General features: G+C 36.3%; 1 pseudogene; it reads right to left on the bottom strand.

Annotated features, from left to right (window-relative positions):
• The window catches only part of LOC125661421 (uncharacterized), a 37,029-nt pseudogene that overhangs the window by 16,348 nt on the left and 4,419 nt on the right, over positions 1-16,262 (bottom strand).

Genomic DNA, 16,262 nt, shown 5'->3' with positions numbered 1-16,262 from the left:
TGGAAATGCCTCTAAAATCGTTTTCAGAACTACCTGGGGAAAATTTGGAAGGGGTTCCCAAGTACATGAAAGTGTTATTCAGAAATGCACTATTTGCGGCCATTTGAAAATGGCAAGTTCATAATTTTATTCCCAATCCTCAACTACTCCATCATACAAATTTCGTTGAGATCAGACAACACTGAAAAATTGAAGTGTTGGGCAGGGATACCATATAATGCAAAGTTTCAATGCATCCTTCTGGAGATGTCTTTGAAAACATTTTCAGAAATCCATAGAAAAAGAAATTGGGCAGAGATTGTCTATATATTAAAGTTTTCCCCACAAATTTGACGTGTTTTTGGTGGCCATGTGTGCATGTATGATGGAGATAGAGAAAACTTGTTCATCACTGTTTATGAACAGTTTAAAGAAAGGTTGACAGGTTAATAAAAGAAGTTCGTGAATAAAATTCATGAACATGTTCATAACTGTATCCTTCATGAACAAAGATGAAACTTAATGAATATTCAAACAAACTGACCAATTTTCCCAAAGAAATGCATGTTCATGAATATTCATGATAATTCAAAGACTAATAGGTATATTTCAACACAGCAGTTTTGTAAGTGTTTATTGAAATCATTCATTTATGAAAAATTAAAATGATTAAAAACAACTGTCAGAAGTTCTGAATTACAGCTTGTGTCAAAATGACAATCTGTTCCAGTATATTTATTATGCGTGATTCAACAAGCTAAACATACTAATTAGAGAAAATTTACTATGACCTCGAAAACAATATTCTGGAACTTAAAGCCGAAAAGTCCACCATACTGCAAGACTTGCGTCATAAACATGCTTTACAGTATGAAGCTGATGTTTCCTGTTCTGTTGCTAGCGATAATTTTACTTCAAAGACTATTTAGTTGATTTCATCATACTTGTTTACATTATAACGAACAGTATCATGAAAGCCATTACACGAATGGCTAGATTATAAAGCTCAAATTCAGAATGTTTGCTAGGTGTTGCCACTGCGGGCCACAGTTTTCATGAGGTAATCTGCCAAGGGTTTGTGGGGAGTGAACTGAAAGCCCTTGGATTGCGAAGATGTACATTTTTTAGCCCTGTTTAAACTAAGAAATTCAAAATTATTGACATGATTCCAGTATTTTGACAATTCACCCATGGATGCTTTTTGCAATGTTTGATTGAAATTGGCCCAGTGGTTTTGGAGAAGAAGATGAAAATGTGAAAAGTTTACACCACCGACGACAGACAACAGAAAGTTTTGATTAGTAAACCTCACTTGAGCCTTCGGCTCAGCTAGGTGAGCTAAAAATTGGACACAAATCTTGTTAATATGTATTGTATACAGTGAGGTTGTAAAATTGACATTTGAATTTTTATCTGTTTAAGAAAAGTTGTATGGAGATTTTCTTTACAATTCTAAAATTTTCTTTTATTTCTATATGGTTCCTTCTGAGCTAAACTGCAATAAAGGTGTGCATGGCCATGTAAATTTGATGATAATTGTTTGGATCCACAGCTTCTTCTTTTTTTAGGCAGAATAAACATTAAATGTGACAAGTTTTGGTATGAGAAGATAGTTTGATAACAATTATTCTTTGGAAAAAAATTCACTTTTTGTGGGGTAACATGAATGTTCTGCTCTTAATAATATGGTAACACAATTATTCATTTTTTTACATTGCTAGAAATGTTTGGTTAATAATGGGTCACTTGAATGACTAAAGAAACTAACAAATACCTCAACTACAAACAGCAGTGTATCGTCCCGTATGATACGTCCTGTTGGTGGCATTTTTTTTAATGCATATGATAAATCTGGAATACTGTTCACTACTTTATTACCAACAACAAAGGTTCTTTTGTCCACATATCTGATATAAAAAAAAAATCCATAGATAATCAAAGATTACAGAGCTAACCTCAACAAGGCATCACCTACATGAGACCTTCATCATTATAAATATATTATATAACTTTGTAAAATCCCGAAATCTGATTGGTCCATTTGAAGTCATCATTTTTCGATAAAGATCGCTGAACACTAATACTGACTTGTTACTTGACGTCACAATCACCATAGCACTAAAATTGATGACAATGTGAAATGAATATCATAAGGCTAAAATAATGCTATTGAGACCCTTAATTTAAAGGACACATCTCATGTTTTCAAAGTATACAAAATTACATGCATTTTGTTTTCTTTATGCTTATAGTAATTAATTCTAATAGTTTAATTGTTTGCCAAAATTCTGCAATAATTAACCACAATACAGACTTAAATCTAAGCCCCAATTTCGAAAGTCTAGTTAATTAGTTAGGCCATCATTAAAAATATTTTTGTTTGATGTACTCCGACCCACATTTTTCAAGGTGGGTAGGTATTTTTTTTTTTTTTTTGCAGTATCGAAAAAATTGATTATTGTCATAAAAACGCAGACTTAGAAATTTATTGATGTTTTCATTAAACATTGGACAAGACAGATTTAATAATTATTGCTATAAAACATTCATCAAAAAAGTTTCTTAGAGAATGTAAACCTTTAAAATGAAACAATGTATATTTCCCTGGAAACCAAATTTTAAAAAAATAAAAGTACTGAAAAAAATGATTGGGTAAGGGGCGATTTTCACGGGTCAGACGGAGTACATCAAACAAATCAATTTTTATTTTTGGCCTTAGCAGTGATTTTTCTACATTTTTTACAAGGGTCCTCTGGCTTTCGAATTGGGAAAATTTATCGACATTTCATTCAAATTGGGAGAAATCAATTTTATCGTAAATAAGTTTCAAAATCATATCAAACATTATACATGTATTATCTTTATTTAAGCCAGTATCTTTCTTGTAATACATAGAGGAAATCTGCCAAGTTGTACACATGCACACACAATATTTGTTAGCATCAAGTATTTTGTCTTTCTGTTTTCTTTTCTTTCTTTTTTTTCCCCATTAATTGAAATGAACCTTTTTTGACATCTTGTACTCTATGAAATCTCCAAATTTCAGCACCATATGTAAACACCCTATTACCATAAGTATCATAAATTGTACAAAGTGATACATCCAGGTGGCCTAAAACTAAATGGCATTTCAGGATTATATGGTCAACATACATATTCATAGATTTATACGTACTTTGGTTCCAGAAAGAAGAGCCCTCCAAACATTGAAAAAAATGGTGGTAAAAACTTTTAGAAGGATTCGTTTTCTCGGTACTAGTACTTCTTCCTGCATGTTTCCTTTTTCTCATTTTCCTGTTGATGACCTCCTTTGCTTCTATAACGGTTTCATCATCTTTAGCTGGATACATACTCTTTTTGATTAATGACATTGTCACTAACAAAAAGCCCTCAACAGCTGGAATCCACTTTCTGTCAAGCCTTAACAGCAAATAAAAAAAATACACACATAATAAAAAAATAACAAAATAAACACAGGTGACGGCTTGGCCAAGATTAGGTGCCCACTTAGAGATGAATGATGTTATAGAACTGTAATTCTTTAAAGTTACATTTTAAGTATTTTGCATTGCAGAGATCAGAAAATTAGCTTTCCAGTGTCCATATTCCAAGTTTAAAGTTTTAATATCAAATGGTTGTCAAGTCAGCTTTTGGCCTGGACTATATTTTGACATAAAAAATTGACCTTGACTTTATAAATGGGTCATGGTAAAAAAAAAATTTGGTGGAATTCCCCCTTCTCATATTCTAAGTTTGGAGTCTTAATGTCAAAGGGTTCTAAAGTTATGGTCTATTCATGTTTTTCTTAATTTTACCTTGAATGTAGAAAGGGGTCATGTTCAAAAGTTTTGGTGCAGTGCACCTTGTATCTATGTCCTCTTGCCACGATCCAAGTTTGAAATCGAAATGTCAAAGAGTTCTCAGCTATTGGCCTGGATTATATGTTGACGTAAAAGATTGACCTTGACTTTATAAGTGGATCAAGGTCAAAAGTTTTGGGGGTGGGCAGCCCTCCTGCATACCATCTCCTTATGTTTCAAGTTTCAAGTCTTAAAGTCAAATGGTTCTCTAGTTAGGGCCTGGACAAAATTTGGTTGAAGAAGAAGAAAAATGACAAAAACAATATGTCTCCCCTTTGAAGGGGAGACATATTAATATACTACTCAAAGTTTGATAAGGATCACTAGGTTATATGTGTGTAATTTACCACTAACATAACAAAAGACATAAATTTGACTCAGAAACCTGTTTACTCAGGTTATGAATGAAAATTCATGAACGGCATGAACTTTTGCTTGAAATCTGATAACAACACCAAAGGGCATTCAATTACAAAAAGTTAATAGCAAACCAGAGAAAGAATTACACAGTTTTTGGGGATAGTCCATCATTACACTTAGTTGATGAAGTGTCAATACCGGGTATGGCCTCCCCTTGCATCAATGACGGCTTGACAACGTCGAGCCATGCTGTCAATAAGCACCCGGATGTTTCCAATGGGAAGGTTGTTCCACTCTTCCACGAGGGCGTTTCTGAGCTCTGCCAAAGTCGTGGGTTGTGCTCTACGGCGTGAAAGGGCAACCTGCAGCATGTTCCATACATGCTCAATCAGGTTCAAGTCCGGCGAGTGCGCTGGCCAGTCCATACGGACAATTGTCTCCTGCTGAAGGTACTGCTCCACCACCCTGGCGCGATGAGGACGGGCGTTATCATCCATCAGGATGAACTCAGGGCCAACAGCACCAGCGTAGGGTCTGACGTAAACATCGAGGATCTCATCCCGGTACCGCACCCCCGTCATTGTTCCTCTCTCCAGGACATGAAAATCTGTTCTTCCATCCCTGCTGATTCCACCCCAGACAATGATGGAACCACCACCATAACGGTCATGTTCACTGATGTTGGCATCATAGAAACGTTCACGTTGTCGTCGCCACACTCAGTGCCTCCTGTCTGTAAAGTCCAAACAATACCTGGACTCATCGGTGAACAGAACTTGAACCCAATCGTTCTGTGTCCAAGTGACATGATCTTCAGCCCAGTCCAATCGCTCCCGCCGGTGTCGAACAGTCAGAGGGACTCGAACACATGCCCTTCTCGAGTTGAGACCTGCATTGTGAAGCCGATTCCGTATCGTCTGAGTGGACACATTCACCCCCGAGGCGTTCAGGAGGTCGTTACGTAGGCTGGTTGCTGTCCAGAAGGGATGGCGTCGTGCCTGAAGAGCCACAAAATGGTCTTGGCGTTGGGTTGTCGACCTCTGACGACCACCCCCATGTCGGTGTGCTGCTGTACCAAAAGTTTGCTGTCGGTTCCAGGCCCTATTTACAACGCTCTGGCTGACGTTTAGTGCATTTGCAACGTCACGTTGTGAATAGCCAGCGTCAAGCACTCCAATACATCTGCCCAGTTGTTCTGTCGTCAGGCGACGCCTTACACGTTGAGGGGGCATTGTGTTGATAAACGTAGTGTAAACACTCTAGTGAGTTTGAAATTTTAGAAAGAATCAGACACCGATGCCTGAGTGAAAATCGTGCAATGGTAGCAAAATCATAAACTGTGATGAGAAACGCATTTCCCATGGCATGAAATGCACGTGCAGGTTTGTTGAAGACGTTTTTGATTTCACTTGGACACAATATTGCCAGTTATGCAGTTATTAATTTTTTAAACATAAAAATATCTATGATCCTTATGAAATTTTGAGTAGTATATTGAAGTCCAGAGACTGTGCAGGCCAGCTGATATTTTTTATTCGATTTCTGGCGATGAATTCCTGTGTTTAACGAGACCGATGTACCAGCTAGGGCATTATCGTCTCGGAAAAGGTAACTACCGTTTGGAAAATGATGCACAATAACTGGCCAAAGGTTGTATCTAGGATGTCAATGTATTTTGCTGAATTTATATTCATTTTGTTGCGGTACTAAATTGTAACTAAAGTATAACTTAATTATACCTAGGCCTTGAGGTACAAAAAAGTTATAACTAAAAAGTAACTTTTCTGGACTTAACCATTTTCATGTATACACAACTAAAATGTAACTTTTCTGGACTTTGTCATTTTCATGTATAACTAAAATGTAACTTTTCTGGACTTTGTCATTTTCATGTATAACTAAAATGTAACTTTTCTAGACTTCGCCATTTTCAAGCATATCCAATATATATGTACCAGATTTGGGACTTTGTCATTTGGGAGTGGGAGTTACCGATACTTTTTGACACTTCCATTTTTCATAGTACTTAACTAACTGAATGTTAAAGACCTATCTCATGACCCTTTGGTCAGTGAAAATGTAGGCAGAGCCTAATCTAAACAGATGTTATTTACCTGGAGTGGCCAGGGTCTACCAAGGTGTTAATTGCTATATCCCACAGCACTCCAAGAAATACAGAGACAAAACAAGGTAAAAATCTACCTGTCCATGCTTTTTTATAGTCTTGATATACACAGGACCTGTCTCAGGGACCTCTGCAGAGTTTCTGTGGTCATATTGTTTGAATAATGGTTGTATTCCTACATGTAAGGGTAGCTGACACACATTCTACACCCACCCCCTCTCTCTCTCTCAGTCATTGACTCAATAAATAATTTCTGTTATAAATATAGAGGTATCAAAAATACATCACAAATTATTTCAGTAAGTTACAAGTTTTAGAAATTATTGTGCAAATTATTGTTTGATTTCTGATTGTGTAATTTATAATACATGTATATAGAGGGGAAAAAATACTATTAAATACTATTAAAATTCCAATGTTCAGGGGTCTTTTAAAAACAGCTAAATGAGTAAATGCGATTGTACACACGAACAATGGTATTTCCACAATTTACAGGCCCCAAAACTTGTCAAAAGGAGATGCGTATTAAAATATATTGGACAAAATACGGTAAATCACCGTAAATGTGATTATCTATATCTGACTGTAGAAAAGTCTTAAAGAGAAAACATAACAAACTGAACGTGTGTTACTCGTCTCACCCCCCGCAGAAATAGTCACATGGTTTAAAGGTCATAGGAGACGATTTTCAAAAAAAATTTGTTTTGCACGAAAATGTGTTCTTCTTTAATTATTTAACATATGTAAATAAGTTATTCAGAAAAAATCGTAAGGTAACAGGCGCTACAGACCGTCAAATGTTGCCGTGGTGTGAAGTATCAAAATAGTAAGATGACTTATCTCCCTTGCTTGATGACGTCAAAAGAGACAGGCCTGACGCAAATGTGTATTTGTTTATACTAACAACTGCGGCTTTTAGCCGTCAAAATGTTCAATGTGCTTACATTCAACTGTAATGTAGCAAGTCAGGTATTTCTATATACTTTTGTCTAAATGATCCAACGTTCAGAAAGACTTGGGTGTGAAATCTACACCGAGAACACAGAACTCGAAGTTGTTTGACAATCATTTTACGCGATTACGGGGGTTGATGAGGATCAGTTTCGTTATTGTATTCACTCTACTTTGGCAAAATTTATGGGGATATGAAATTAAATCTTCGACCAGATGTAGTTCTAACTATTTTCGACTAGGCTACCAACCAACGGCAAGCACGGCAAAGATGAGAAAATCCTGCAAAACGTTGACTGTACATAATGACGGTAGACTACATGTAGTACAGCTATTCATAATTTAGTATAAACATGACCTGATTGGTTTAGAAATGAAATTTGACTATGGAATAGTTATATGAAGCTCTTCTGATCAGAATTTTTCTCTCTGAATACATAAGTAAATAAATTGAAGATGAATAGGTCTAACTTTATGTGTTGAAAGTTGCATTATCAGAACCCCCCCCCCCCTTCTTTTCTGTTTGAAAAAGAATGTTCAAAGCAAATGGTGGAGCATATTGAAATTACAAGTTTTTATATCAGGTGAAATAAACCAATGTTTACGGTCATGCAAGAGTTGGGGGCTGATTTTTTTTAAATGAAGCACTAATTTGCACGTTGGTTTTCTTATTAGAGTAAAAAAAAAAAAAAAAAAAAATAACCTTAAAGGCCGGGGATTTTGAACAACCGGTCGGTTAAATAAATCAACATGTAAGAATTAAAGCTCGATAAATTTATTTTGTATAAACGAGAACGTTAGCCATTGATAACTTAGGCAGATTATTCTTTTTTCTACGTTTTCTTGTATCCATTTGACTGCCTTCGTCGGATACCCAGTATCCGACGATGTATGACAGCCAAACATACAGACTGTGCAGATTTTCTGGCTATGTACAGCTTATGAACTGATCATCGTCCCACACCCCACGATGACACAACATATTCCAAAATTGTTTAGAAAGTTTTATTCTGTTTGAATTATTTTTTCTGGACTGCATACCAGAATTCTTTGGCTACCTAAAGTTGTCTGTGTGACTCGTCCATAATGCATGACCTACAAAACAATCAGGACATTCGGATTTTTCGACTGTTCCTTCAATAACTGGTCCAGACGAAGAATTCGTTCTTCCTCTGGCTTCCAGTTCCAACCATTATACGCAAGAAAGAGCCCTTATAGCGGCTAATATTATGGTAAATTATTCTTCATATAGGCCCTAATGTCGCAAATTTTATCGTAAAAGAATGTTAAAGCCATTTATATTTATTAGATTCACCTGTTAAATTAAAATAGCTGTACACGATACTTGTAAAAATCCTAAGAAAATTAAAAACAGCGCTCACGATGTGTGTAAAAGAATATTCGATCTGGCTATAAAATATATCCGAGTCAGGGTGGAACTTGGGCACATAAAACCAAAGGGGGATGAGGGGGTGCCTACCTTTTTTGTCAGTCAACCTTCAACCCCCCCCCCCCCCCCCCCCATGGAAAAAACCGATGCTGCGTCGCTGTGTCTGCATGGGGTTAGAAAGCGCAAGTAACAACTATCTATATTTCTCTTATATTTGTCATCAGAGAATGTACTCAGAAATTATCATACATTTATCATTAACCAGTCAGTATTATTTCAACCGATTCGGAATACATAGGATCTTGATCGTTCTTCTTGTTCGTCCTCCGATGAAAATCGTAGATGTGGCTGGCATCTGCATTAATTATGAGTTCAAAGTGATATCCTCGTATAACAAACTATGTTTCCCCATTCAAAAACTCCTCCAGTTGCGAATAAATCGTCTATGGGCGTGCTTTTGTTTTGATTCGCAAATCTGAGTGTGGTTTCTTATGACGTCACAAATTCAGGAAATCAGGAACGATAATCGGGTAACGATTTTCTATTCCGACTACCTTTGCACTTCAATTTCTTCGATTTAATATCGTTTTTAATCTTTAAAAAGTATTTTTATGAGGAGTCTATGAAACAAACTTGATAATTATGGAGAGACAACGTATTGTTAAAAACCGTCTCCTATGACCTTTAAGCTTTGACACACTTTCGAAGAGGCCTCGACGGGGAGTATGATTGGTCCTAATATACCAATACCATTTTCAAATATTTACTATGCTTTTCCAACCTAAGAAAGCGAGATATTACTTTCTTCACTATGAAATATTTACTTACAAGTTATTTGTTTCATGTTTACGAATCTATTTTTGTAGTTGATATAGTTATACACACGTACGTCGCATGTAAAAAAAACAACAAAAAAACCCAGTACAATCGCCTGTTGCTTACATCATGTATTCATGCGCACTATGTTTAGTTTCTTTAAACGTATTGAGGGGACTCATTTAAATGACATTGTTATAAGAATGTCAAGATACATGTATGATGTCTTCAAAATTTAATGAAGCTGTTCAAAAAGCAAATGAATATTTGAAGATCTTTGTGTGCAGGATTTATTTGCTGTCGGTGTAAGAATAAACAGAAAGTTTGTGATACGCGATAAATCCGCACGCCGTTGATAGCAAGGAGCATCTCGCTTTGCGAGCCGACTAAAAAACTGGAGCCAAATTCGTCTAAGGATAAGAGCTATGCATGAGGGAGATAATCCTTAATTTTGAAATGAATTTCAAAATTTTACTACAGCAATTAAATATACGTCCGTATTTTCAAGCTAGTAACGAATTACTTAGCTACTGGGCTGTAGAGACCCTCGCTCGGGGACTAACTGTCCACCAGCAGAGGCCTCGACCCAGGGGTCATAATGTAAAACTTATATACGGTACCAATTTTGATGCACCAGATGTGCATTTCGACAAATGTCTCTTCAGTGATGCTCAAGCTGAAATGTTTGAAATCCGAGATAACAATGACCTTGAAAGAGCTATTTTAGTTATCTCAGCCCTGTGGTTCTTTAAATGGCCCCATCCTATGTTTACATTTTTGCAATTATCTTCCCTTTGAAGGAGATGAGGCCCTTCAATTGAAGAAACTTGAAATTCCCTTCACCCATGGATGATTTGTATCAAGTTGCATTGAAATTGGCTTTATGGTTCTGGAGAAGAAGATTTTAAAAATTTATCAATGTGTTTTTGGTGGGTTTTTTTGGCTTTTATCTCCCTTTGGAGAAGGGCATTGCCCTTTATTTCAACAAGTTAGAAACCCCTTGAACAAAGAATGATTTGTGCCAAGTTTGATTGAAATTGGCCCAGTGGTTCTGAAAAACAAATTGAAAATGTGTAAAGTTTAGACAGATAGATGGAAAGAAAGACAATGGGTGATCAGAAAAGCTCACTTGAGCTTTCAGCTCAGGTGAGCTAAAAGTCTGGAAAAACAATGGGACAGACTGATAGACAGAGGGATGGACAGACAGAGAAGAAAGCTATAGTCCCCTTCAGTTTTACAAACCGGTAGAGGACTAATAATAGGGAAAAAGAAACCAAACAAAAATAAAAAGGTCTTCCACTGGAGATGCAAGACCTTGATTATGAAACATGAAACTGTATATGTACCCATTTCCCAGTATTCCTTAGAAATACCAGTAATTTCTGGGAATAAGCAGTATTTTCCATTGTCCATAAATTATGAGTATTTCCCAGTTTTATGTTAATCCTGTACTGAATAATTTTTGTACAGTTTTTTAACACATCTTTATCAACATAATTACCACTATACCACTTACAGATTAGTGTGATCCAAATCTTTGTCCACTTCTTTCACCTTTTCTATGTCATATGCTATATCTCTAAAATAGTCGTCTTCAAGTAGGTTCCTAAAACTCTCGGTACAATCGCGTAACTTGCAAAGGTAATCAATGTTGCAAGAAATCATCAAATTTTCCTTGGTAAGTCTGCTAAACTTTGTGACAGTTTCTTCAAAGTCTGGAAGTTTTGAATACTTTTTCAAAATGTCAATTTTAACATTCTGCACTAATTCCTCGAGAGGTTCAGGACTGTCATTGTAGAAAATGTTGATGCTCTTTAAATCTTCGTATTTCCAATGAATGGCCGGAAGATTTCCTGCATTCCCATCTGATAATCTTCCTTCTGAATAACTTGCACCAGTGTCATCATCATCTTCTTCTGTAGAGCTTGTGGTTATCCGTTGTTTTGATGAAGATGACCTTAAAAATGACTTCCTTTTACCAGAGTCTCCTTTTGATTGCATGCATGTTGTCTCACTTTCTTCAACCTTTAAACAGTAACACAAATGTTAGGTACATATATAATATATATGTATCAAACTGCCTGGTCAGCGAGCATTGCAAAAAACATACATAACCAGTGTTCGTGGGTTATGTATTTTTTCTGCCATGAATACTACCTTCATAGCCCACATGAAACACCAAAGAAAGCATTTTACTGTTTATATTTACATCTATCCCTGAATATTTCTTCAAATGTCCATAAATGAAAATAAAAATATATTACCGTAACAGAACTTCCTGCAGTGGATGAAGAAGAGTCGTTTTGTTTTTTTCTTTTCTTTCCATCAATATTTCTCAACTCTGGAGTCACAAATGATGCCATAATTCTAAAACAAAGAATAGACTTAGGTAATCAAAGATTACAGAGCTCAACTTGACAAGGCATCACCTATATGTAAATGAGGCCACCATCATCATATTATATCAAATCACTTTATATTCCATATAACTGATACAAGAAAATATAATAAAATATTATTTTATAAAATATGAAATCTTGAATATGACTATATTCAAATTCATATCACACTGGTATTATATTATATCATATAATTCAATAAACAGTGAATTATTGGGTTTTGGAATTATTCTTATTGGAATTTACAAAATTCTTTGAAAAAGGCATTATAGTCACAACTAACATAACTAACTCAAATTTTACACACCAACCTAACTATAAGGCCAACATTTTTTTATTATCTGTTTTACAGAAGCGCCGACCCAAATTTTGGAAAAATTGAAATAAAACTAAAAGTATCCATTCACTGTTACTTTTTTTTTTATTTCATCCGCCGACCATTCCATTTTCAGTGAGAAAAAAAATAAAATGTCAGTCTGGTTCCCACCACTCATAATCACTCCTTTGGAGTGATCAATGAGTGGCAGAGATGGGAACCAGATTAGTAAGGGTATTTATACAAGAGACCCATGGGCCACATCGCTCACCTAAGTCACCTATATCTGAAGACTTTCCATATATTTTCGTATGTAAAACCTTAGTCCCTATTGTGGCCCCAACCTAACCCTGGAGGCCATTACTTTTACAAACTTGAATCGGCACTATGTCAGAAAGCTTTCATGTAAATGTCAACTTTGGCCCAATTAATGGTTCTTGAGAAGATTTGTAAAGATTTTCCCTATATCTTTGTATACAAGTAAAACTTTCATCCCCTATTGTGACTCCAACCTACCCTCGGGGGCTATACTTTGAACAAACTTGAATCTGCGCTATGTCAGGAAGCTTTCATGTAAATCTCAGCTCCTCTAGTTCATTGGGTCTTGAGTAGAAGATTCTAAAGATTTTTCCTATATATTTCTATGTATAACTTTGATCCCCTATTGTGGCCCCACCCAACCTCCGGGGCCATGATTTGAACAAACTTGAATCTGCACAATGTCAGGAAGCTTTCATGTAAATTTTAGTGGTTCTTGAGAAGATTTTTAAATGACCCCACCCTATTTTTGCATTTTTGTAATTATATCCTCTTTGAAAGGGATATGGCCCTTCATTTGAACAAACTGGAACACCCTTCACCCAAGGATGCTTTAGGCCAAGTTTGGTTGAAATTGACCCAGTGGTTCTGGAGAAAAAGTCGAAAATGTAAAAGTTTACAGACGGGACAGTTGATGGACAACAGGCAATTAGAAAAGCTCACTTCAGGTGAGCTAAGAAGGAGACTTGTCATTGGCTGATTCCATGAACATCATCCAATCAGAGACATCGAAACGTATGACGATATTTAGGTCGAAAATAAAACCAAAGCGCCAAGATGTCAGCCTCAGCTTAGGACATGAGACATTTGGTTGTTCAAGAAAGTTACTGTTGACCATAATGGTAAAACTTTAAAGTTTATCAAAAAAATGAGTCTCGCTTTCTCTGTCAATGACGTGATCAACGAGATGGATGATTCTGTGGCCGTTATGAAATGTTATGGTTCAGGGTCACGTTAAAGTTGACAGCAATGTTACGTAATCTCAGCTGAGATTCAGAGCTCGGTTGGCTATTTGGACTAGTAAATTAAGGCATCAATCCAAATATCCAGCCAAATCGAATCTCAACCAAAATAATATCACTAAATATTCATTGACACACTTTACAGATTTTTAATAAAATACTCAGTTTTGTTTATGAAAGTACAAAGAAAAGACTGAAAATTTAACAGGACCTATGATGGAGGAAATTCCGATGCAATTGCTCCATAATAAAATCGATCAAAATATAATTATCAATTAAATGATGACATCTTAAAAAACAAGCCACTTATTAACAGTTATAGGACAGTGACAGTGCCTTGAGTAAAGAGATCTGCAAGCTTGAAGATGAACTGACTAGAGCAGGTCCAGTACAATCTATATTTACCTATATAGCTTCCTTAAGCTATGTAGCTTTATAAACATGGTAAAGCTATCAGAAATGGCTTGATTTAACTATTTCAAATATTTCATGTCAAAATTTAATTTCTAAAAGCATAGAAGAGGCCCACAGGTATTGATCGGACCAACACAAAAATTACCGGACATTTGCCAATGTCCGACGGACCTTCGGAATCACTGGTATTATATTCAGCAACTTACAGCAGAGAAACCTAAACGCAATGCAAAATTTTGACAGATGTCATTTACAATTCTGCGAGGTGAAATGTTTCAGAACATTCAGATATATTTTTCATGAAGATGTTATCAGAAACACAGAATTTTAAGATAATACCTGCAATGAAACTAACGTAGTCCAATCCTTTTACATTGGATTCAATGAGTTTTATAGACTGAAGTCTTGTACACTGCATTTAAAATCAGGCTGAAATAAAATATTACCTTCCCCAAAAAAAATTTCGTTTTAAATACAGTCATTTGCGTAAAAAATTATCTAGGTTTTTTGTTTTCAATATAAACACTCCCGAGAGTTTCAAACCAGTCTGAGAATTTAACAGTAGACCGATAGACCGCGGCTATGCCAAATGAAGTTGGGCCATGCCATGTCCAAATAAGATATCCCGAAATGTCTATGCCAAATTCTAAGAAACAACAGAATAATCATGACGTGTGTGTGTGTGTGTGTGATAACGCACTTAAAATAAATATTTTCCCTTTCAGTCATCAGAATCTATTTTTGTGACCTGGATTTTCCTACGACTTAAATGTCTAAGCGGTTTGAAGATTATGAATAGTGCTATAGACAAATTGTTCAGCGGGGATGATTTGTATGTCTTTAAATGTCAATACCTTTTTTTTTTTTTAAAAATCTGCATTGGTGAATTTTATTGGGATCGATTTTGAAATTAAAATTTTCCCCAACAATATAACTAGAGTTGTTCTTTTTTCTTTATTTCCCAAATATTCAAATATTGCAAGAATGTCAAAACAAAATAATATACATCCGACTTAGCAAAATAATTTTAAGGTGAAGGTCAACAAACGCTGTGTAAATGATTCCGCAGTTAAAGTATTTTCAAGGTGCAAAGCCTGGCATTAAACAAAATGGTGTCAAACAAAAAAAATAAAAACAAGGAAAATGCAAGCCATATGAAAAAAGAAAACATGAATTTAAGCCAGACTGGCAGAATGGACGAGTATGGTTGAAGTTTGAGGGGAGAGAAATGTGGTGCGTTCCCTGAGAGGAGTTTTGGTCTGGTCTATGCCAAATGCCATGGGTCTATGCCGCATCAAAAAGCCGTAGACGTACTGTCTATGCCATTTAAAAAGTTTTTTTTTTTTATTTGATGTTTTCCGCCACACTCAACAATTTTTCAGTTATATGGTGGCGCCCAGTTTTTGTTGGTGGAAGAGAGAACCCAGATACAATGCACCTGGGAAGAGACCACCGACCTTCCGAAAGTAAACTGGGGAACTTTCTCACTTACCGGCGCGAGCAGGATTCGAACTCGCGCCGACAGAAGTGAGAGGCCGTGTGATTTTGAGCGCGATGCTCTAACCACTCGACCACGGAGGCCCTTATTTAAGAAGTTAAATTATCAGACTGCAGTTTCCGAAAGCTGGAAGTTAGCTTCAATCCAAGAGTTATCTATTCCTGTGCGCGATCGACGACAATGCAGACAGCTTGAATTATTTTCGTCTATAAAACTCATTAAATTAAATATGAAATGATTGGACTACGTTGGACTTGTATTGAACTTTTGCGAGAAAGGCTGACTTTCACAATCAACAGCTGACTTGGACATTTAAGCCTGTGTAAGGTATGGAACCAGGATATCGTTAAATATATGTAATATATCGACTTGTTGGCATTTATACAGGGAACTTCTACTGCCTCCATCTTGAGCTAGCTTTTTGGTGTTCAAACTGCTGCACGTTACAAAATCGTGGCAGGGTAGTGACTGATGTTTGGTGGAAGGCCTGCTCCAGATAGAGTATCTCTGGGACATTGTGTCCATGTATGGATGGAGTTTCGTCCGGGGACGACGGCGGTTGTCCGTGAACGACGGATGCCTTTGCCAAAGAGGTGCCAAACAACCAGAGAAGATCCATGCTAAGCTTCGGAACCAGGGCCGTAAGTAGGGTTCTAAATCAGGGGAGGCAGGGGATTGGGGGCCGCCGATTGACTTTACGACTGAAAATGACACTTTTTAAATCCCAATTTATCATGTTTGTGTTTCATTTGTACTATGTAAAGAATCGTAATATGGTGTCAAAGACAAAGGTGCTTGTCTTCATTTTAAACATATATCCTATAATATAACATTTATATTAAATTAAGGATTAGCCATTTGATAGCAAGCAGAA

Source organism: Ostrea edulis, chromosome 8 (assembly GCF_947568905.1).
Source record: "Ostrea edulis chromosome 8, xbOstEdul1.1, whole genome shotgun sequence".
Classification (NCBI taxonomy): domain Eukaryota; kingdom Metazoa; phylum Mollusca; class Bivalvia; order Ostreida; family Ostreidae; genus Ostrea; species Ostrea edulis.
The sequence above is the reverse complement of the archived record's forward strand: the minus strand, read 5'-3'. Positions and strand labels throughout refer to the sequence as shown.